This window comes from Myotis myotis, unplaced genomic scaffold, assembly GCF_014108235.1.
Source record: "Myotis myotis isolate mMyoMyo1 unplaced genomic scaffold, mMyoMyo1.p scaffold_m19_p_8, whole genome shotgun sequence".
In the NCBI taxonomy this organism is placed as follows: Eukaryota; Metazoa; Chordata; class Mammalia; order Chiroptera; family Vespertilionidae; genus Myotis; species Myotis myotis.
In genome coordinates this window covers 65,736,734-65,744,878 of record NW_023416390.1, presented here as the reverse complement: position 1 = coordinate 65,744,878, position 8,145 = coordinate 65,736,734, and positions in this window count along the sequence as shown.

Here is an 8,145-nt window from a genome sequence, read left to right as displayed (position 1 = left end):
CGGAAAAGGGAATTCCCAGAGGATATCGTGGCCTTACTGTACCTTCAGCTTGGATAGCTGTATATACTCCCAGTTCCTTGGTTTGTTTTTTCATCTTGTAAATTGTACAGCTTCACATATTTGTTGAATGTCCATGGCTTTTGCCTCTATTCTACTTCCTTCATTGAAAACTGGTTCCACCAAGAGGAAAGATGATCCCTGGTCTAGGAAAAATGATGGCGGGTTTCACATTAACTATGGTTGGTTTTCTTCTTCAATAGATAAACATATACCTTGCCACCACATGGACTTCTTCTCAAAGACTACCTGTCTGATCTACATGACAAACTCCCGTTCCTCTTATTTATAAGACTGTGACCGAATTCCATACGAAACAATAATTCTAGCTTATCATACCTAAGATCTAGTCACTCTCTCTGCTGTGGGATTTCATGATACAGGTTTCTATACCAAACTTTTTAGAATGCACTGAAACTTTACTCCTTATTGTTTTACTGCAATAGGCATTGGTCTCTACAGTTAGCTTTTTTGTACTTACTACTAAGAGGAACATTGGAGAAGCCATATTATCTTAAGAACAAGGGATTGGGTCATAGATAGAGAAGCTAGTTGAACCTCCATTATTACAAATGTCAAAAATGAGGGCCAGAGAAATTAAGTGACTTCTCCAAGGAGAAATATATTGGGGCCTATAACCCATATTTCCTAATGAGTCCTCTACCCATTATAGTTTTTTTAATCCATTATGCTACATAGCTTCACAGTCACTCTGCAGAATATAACTGTAAAAGTCAATGCTTTCATGTAGAACAGTTCGACAGAGTAGAGAGAGTGGAAGCCACAAAATACATTTTTGAAGAGATTTAAACACTTCTAAAGATCAGGTGCCTCTGCCTCATCCACTCCAAAAGCATAACATAATCCTATGAATTCTCTTTAAGAAATAAAAGAATCTTCTGTTGCTGTTTAGCAAGAAGGGATCACATTGAGCATGGAACCAACCTCCCACTCTCTAGCCCCAGAGTCAGGCTTCTGGGAAAATCAGCTTAAGCCCAATACCAATTCTTGGGGCAAAATTTCACATGCTACCTGTCAGTTTAAAGCTGTTGTTCTCAACTAAAAAACAGATAAAAACTTTCCTTCTAGTCTAAGTGGCTTAGAATATTCCCTCTTTCATCCCAGAGGCACCGAGATGATGGAACTTACGAACAAGAATAAGCATTTGGTTTTCTTAGCCCCAAGCATGGATTAAAATTTTGTAGGTCACTATTAGCAAGATTGTGACTGTAAATGTCTAACCTTGAGCTATATTGGAACATGAATCTTTCAACATTTAAGCCACTTCATTATTCTCCTTAGGATGATCAGATCACCTTCACTTAGCTTAGAGGAATTTTTATGATTTTCCAGGAAATGTAGGCAATCCATGATCAATACCATAAGAACAGAGCCATTGAGAAATAGTAATTAACAAAGAATAAAGGCTTTGTACTAGCACCAAGAATTCAACAAAAAAGCCAAGAAAGTTTCACTCATCCTAAAGAAGTAGACAATTCTCAAGGTTTTGTATGCTTTTTAGTTACTTCCCCCTTTCTGATAGCTCCCCTTCATCAGTGTGATACTCCTGCAGAAATCTTGACAGAAACTATGACTAATTCCATAGTTATTCTCAAATAATGCTAATTGACTAATTAACCATTACTATGGCTTAATTCTTAACTGATTGACAACCAAAGAAAAGTCATTGGTCACAAAAATACACACTAAAAGTGCAGAACAATAACCTGACGTACTGCATCTTTTGGTGGCTTAGATTTACAATTTATTTTTCTTTCCTGTTTTTTGATTAAATGGCTATGAATGCAGATAGCTTTCAGTTGTCCTTGTGTTTCTTGCCTGAGAGAACCCTTTAAGTGCTCTTGAAATGGTTAGATGAGCAGCAGAAACAATTGCATCTTTTCAACCCTGATCACAACCATCCTGAGATTTTGATGAGTAAAAAGCATTTGGCAGATTTTAAGTCAATAGTGGCCCTCCAAAATCTAAAGTTCTTTCAGAGTACAAACTATGTCACTTGTACTCTCCTGGCATGGTTTTGCTCATTTGCAGGAAAACCATATTTTGCACCACATCCTCACATATTGATATGTTGAGGAAATAAACAGCAAACATCACTTCCCATCCATCTGCTAAGCTTGTTAGAAAGATGAACACCCAATGTTCAGATGTTTTTCACTCAGGTTTGAAACTCCATGCTCAGCATAATTTGCTTTTACTTTTCAAGACATATTTTAATATAATAAAAGGAAATTCTACTCCTTTGCTGAAAACAAATCATACCAATAAGTAGAAAGTCCATCCATGTTGGACATTGTCAAGATACATCTACAACTGGGTTCCTGTCAAGGTTCTAGAAACATAAGCACCAATTTGAACAAAAGACAATTTTCTCCATTTTTTATAAGAAAGTTCAGCAGTTATGGTTCATATAGGAATAATGTACTTTGATTTCAAAGTACCAGATAAAATACTGAAAATGGGGGTAAAGTACTTAATCTATCATTTCTAACAAACTGTTTTCTAAAGATCTTCACACTTATGCATCAGTACCCAGAATTACACAAGCTCTTCTTGGGTTGAAAATATTTTAAAAGCATGAAGCAAAGCAATAAAAGTCAATTGAACAAGCAAAAATCTGGCAGTCATAGTGCCCACTGGAAACTGAGCCAAATGCTCTTTTGTAAAAAGCAATAAGAATGAGTGGTACAAGCATCCCTAGATGTGTCCCTCCCAATATTTTTACTTCCTCTTTTGTATGGAATTCCAACTCTTCAGGGGATGTTTGCTTCTTTCCTGTTTTTGATTACTCTTCACATTTTAAAGGGCAGAAGGGGTGATTTTGTAAATTATATGTCAGTGGGATACAAAACAGCAATGAAGCAGATACACAACAAATACTTTGTAAGTTATACCTAACACAAACTCTTAGGGTCCTATGCAGCATAATCCTATACAATAAAAGCCCAGTGACTGAATGGTGGAACGGCCAGAACGACCACTCAACCAGTTGCTATGACACGCACTGACCACCAAGGGGCAGACGCTCAATGCAGGAGCTGCCCCCTAGTGGTCAGTGCACTCCCACAGTGGGAGCACCACTCGGATGACCGGGATGAGCAGTGTTCCCACAGTGGGTTGATCCCCGTGGGCCATGCCCCCCACCAGTGCACAAATCCCATGCACCAGGCCTCTAAGTATTTTTATAATATCAGTGTTAGTTTTCTTTGTGTGACTAGAAAATGAATATAGTATAAGTCTTTTAACTTATCATAATGACATGAAGAAGCTAAGTTGAATGAGTACAGTCTCACCTGCTATTTTACAAAATTCAATACATTAAACTTAATCAAGGGGCAACAGCTCCTGGGAAGACCATAATGACCCTGCAGGAACCATAGTGAAGTTCTAACAAAGAAGCAGGGAATAAGAAAATGCAGAGTTCTGAACAAGAAAGGATTTCAAAAGCTGTGTACCATCCAGTTCTTCTCTAACTATGCTATGTGCTCAGATCACTTGAGAACCTTGTTATAATGTGAATTCTGATTCAGTAGGTCTGAGGTGGGGTAACCATTCTGCACTTCTGACAGCTCCTGTATGATGCTGACGCTGTGACTCTATGGACTACATTTAGAATATCAAGTTTCCCGTAGCACATCCCCCAGGAACAAAGAAATTCAAAATACATAACTATTTAACAATAATTATTTTTGAAATAATTGCTATGACTTAAACCTAATAAGCAAGTATTGGCACTGTGAGGAAACAGGTGACATATTAAAAAATAGACAGGTATGTTTTTTGTGCAAATAAACTTATAAATCAACAGACATTTATTATGGACTTACAATAAAAGATAAAAAAGATACATAGTCCCTACTGTCAAGTCTAGTACCCTAATTTATCAAGTCTTACCTTTCCTCAAATATGGTCTACCTATCTAGGGAGAATCCCTTTTATCTAGTTACTGGACTTAATGTCATCCTGCCTGTTCTGAGATCTTGTTCTGCCATTATCCCTCACTTTCCTGTATCATCCTTCTGTCCTCTCAGCATCTTTCCTTGGTGGCTATTTACTCTCCCTAAAGTGATTTCATTTACCATCTACTGCCATGACTTCAAGGCCAGTGGTCCCTGTTCTCCATCTAAGGAAGAGACTCCTCCCCTAAGATAAAGTCGTTCTTTCTACTTGCCCCCTGGACATCTCCCCAGCATGTGCAATTTAGCTAAACTTATTATCATATCTACAGAAGGTTCTTCCGCTCTTCTTTCTCTGTTTCCCAGAATCCTGTCTTTCCTCTGCCTCGCACAGCTACAGCTCAGTTTCCAGCTGGCCTTCGTCTTTCAACTCTGTCCATAATCCAAGTCAGTATCAGAATTCTCATCCTAGTAAATAGATCTTTCTTATAAATATCGGCACTCTGAAAGCTAAATGTACAAATTTCTTAGCTCTACATAGCAGATAAGAACACCAACAAGCTGGACCCAGGCTATTACTTTCATCTTCTTCCCCACCTTCCAAACCACATGCACACAAAATATGCTTAAGCTCCTCTACTCAGTTCACCAGTTACCATGGACATTATGCCCTCTTAGGACTCTACTTCTGCATATACTGCTCTGTCTGCTGGTATATTGCCCCCGCCTTCTCTGCCTAGAAAATTTCAATCTATCTTTAAGATCCATCCTAATCCCCGTGAAGCCTTCTCTAGAGTTAGTCATTCTTCTCTCTAAGAATCCTCCAGCACTCACTTCATACTTCCCTTATGGCACATAGCACATCAAAGAGCGGTATTGGCATCATTTTCTTCACTAACATAAGCACTCCCAGTTGAGATCAGACACAATGCCCTACTCTTACTCTTGTTACCATAGTGCCTGGACCAAAGCAAATATTCAGGAAATGTTTATTACATGGCTGAATGGACATAAAACAGAAACTAATAATGCAAAAATGCAGATGACAAATTAAAGTTTATTTGCAGATGACACATTAAAAGGCTTATAGGCATACAAAGCAAGAAGTGTTTACTGTGTAAAATTAAATGCTAAAATGCATGCAGTATGACCTTCAGAGTAGACATTCAAGGCCAACTTTGTGCAGGAAAAAGAAATATGAGATGGGCCTTGAAGGAATTATCACTCTTGCACAGGTGTAGGAGGTGACATTACCTGTAAAGCCATAGGGTTAGGGCAGATAGGTAATTATATGATGTATGTAATGAGGTACCATCCTGAGTAGGGCACACAATATTTTTTAAAGAGAAATAAATAAAGTTGATTAAGGAGCACAAGGGAAAGAGAATAGGTATCAAACTTCAGAGGAAATTGCCCTGGCTGTAGTAGGGATAGGACTGTGGGTAGGTAGCACACCACACTCTCCTGTGGCATCAGATCACACTTATTATCAGGACTTGTTGCTAACTGTTTTATTATCACTCTTGGAAGAATACAAATCCATTCTTTCTGGTTCTGCTTCTACATATCTGCAATCATAAACTCTTTGTAATCAAATTCTTAATAGTTGAAACTCATTTGAAGTTACTCTCAGCTCTGCTTTCTCAGTACAGGTGAGCCATTTTGAGAAAGGAAAGCGGAGAATAACTTCAAATCTCTTTTTGCACTTTTTCTCCTTTTCTCTTCTCCAATTTCTCATTCCCACTCCCAGCCCATGGAGGCACCATGGAGATCTGAGCAGAGCGGGGGAACACTGACTCAGAGGCTACATTCCTAGCCACTTTGGTTGACTGCGCTGGAGCGAAGACTAATGATGGGAAGGGAGGCCCTGGCCCTGCCCCACCTCCACCGCAATGCCCAGAAGGCCTCCTGGTCCTGGGAACCTCCACATCAGTCACCCCACACCATTGGATTAAAGCAACGATAGTGGCTTCCACATTGCCAATGATACAGGAGAAGAAAAAGAGAGCAAGCCATTATCAATTGCTGCTTCATTGCTGATCATTCATTTCCTGGGTTAGTGGCATCAGAAAGTAAGCCTTGTAGAAACACACCAGGCACACGAAAAGTCAACATTAATGCATAAATAATTGTAAACCTTGGTGTAAAGAGTGTCCAGATGAAATTAAAAGTCTACCCTCAGATTATTCTACCCTCGCTCTCTCTTTTTTATAACTTTGTTATGCAGAGGCTGGAACACTGCCATTTCAAAACTGAGGAGATTTCCTCTCAAAGAAGTAAGAAGATTGAATTCATCTTTGGGGCAGACTGTTCCTTTGCTTTGGGATAACTGCTTCAAATGGACCCCTTTATTGACAGGAATGTAAAGGAAGTCCACACCCATATTGTTCTTGGGGAAAATTGTGAAGTAAACTCAGTGCAGGTGTTTTCAACTGAGAAAGTAAGTGTACTACTTGGTAATATAAACTGTGGGGGTACAGGTTTATAGCCAAAATCTTTATATTTGTTTCTTTCTTTCAGGGCAATGTGGTTGTTTTTTACTACCCTGTTTGACAGAGACAAACTTCTGCATGTTCTTGTGGAGTATGTGCATGTGTGTGTGCATGTGTGTGAATGTGTGTGATTGTGTGTGGTATGTGTACATTTTTCTGATTGCTCAAAGGAGATGGATTGGAGACGCTGAGAGAAAGGTCACGCTAGCCTGATCTTCACCTCAGGATGGATGAGATTGGGCAAAAAGAACTGGAAAATCTCAGAAACTAGGACTGGAGCATCGAGTTCTTATATGTAAAATTATTTAAGACTAAACTTCCAAAGAAAAACTAGTGTAAACTATTGATTTTCAAGTCATTTATAGTCATTCTCCTGTTGGAATTAGAGGGCCTGGCCACATTCTCTGGAAGTCAGAGATGTGACTTTCTTCCCAAGAAAGCAGATATTCTCTTTGTCAATCATCCTGGAATGGGACAAGAAATGAGGCCCAAGGAGGCGAGCCTTAGCCTGAAAGGACTGGTTTCTTTGGGATGACTGCGGATGTGAACTCCAAGGCCTAGAGAATTCTGAGCATTCTAGGAGGTATGAATGGGGAGAGGCTGGGCAGGAGGGCAGTAGAGCAGCAGGAGGTGGATTTTTGAGGATAGCCCTGGCCAGTGGGCTTTGAGGGAAATTTCGTCTAGTCCCAGCTATATGCCAATATCTAGAATATATTTTCCTTTCATTGCTACATGTCTACAGGAAAGCCTTGTAAAAATTTCCAGCTTATCATCAGCTACCCTTCCGGGGAATTGGGAGAAGGATCCTAGAAAATGCTGAGAAAGAGGGAGAAGGAAGGAGCAGTGCCCCTCTCCCTGGCCAGGGCCCTTGTTCAGGTCAGCAATGTCCTTGGCAAAGGCCAGTTACCTCACACTGTGAGTGTGCCTACCTGTACACTGTGGCTTCTTGACAAGGAAGCCAGATGGAAGGGAGGAAAGACTCTTATAAATACCTGGAGAGCAGTTAGAGGCATCTAAATTCCTTTATGGGCAGGTAGGGGCAAAGTCATTATAATTTCCATATTAATGAAATTGTGACCTAGTTTTAGACACACAGGCCAATGAGGAAGAGGCATACAAGGAATTTAGAGGGGTTGTTATTTTTTCTGGTTATAAAATTGATGTATACTCACTGCTGAGAAATTAGAAAATAAAGGTATCAAAAAGAAAATTAAAATAGCCCACAACTCTACCAAGAGATAACCATAGTTACTGCTAGGCAGTTTTGTAATCTGCTTTCCTGATCAGCAATTAATCTCCAGTTAAGAGAAATTCAAAACTATTTTCCAAAAAAAAGAAATCCTTACCCTATTCATAGATACTCCTTTGATTCACCTCTGTGCCAAGGGGAGAGGGCCTTTTATTTAAGTATGCATCCTAGTAAGGCTTCTCAATTTTCAAACAAGGTGTCACTCAACCCCATCTGGCTTCTACTTTATACTTAACCAGCAATATAGAAAGACCTCATTCCAGGTATTTGTGAGAGTGTGAGACTGAAGTCGCTATCCCCCAATATTTTTCAAAAACCCCACTTAGAGAAAAATCATTGACCAAGGATGTTCCAAAGCAAGTGAAATTCAATAATTACTCTTTATAGTCCAAAGTCCATCCTAACACACCCACAGAACCATATGCATAAA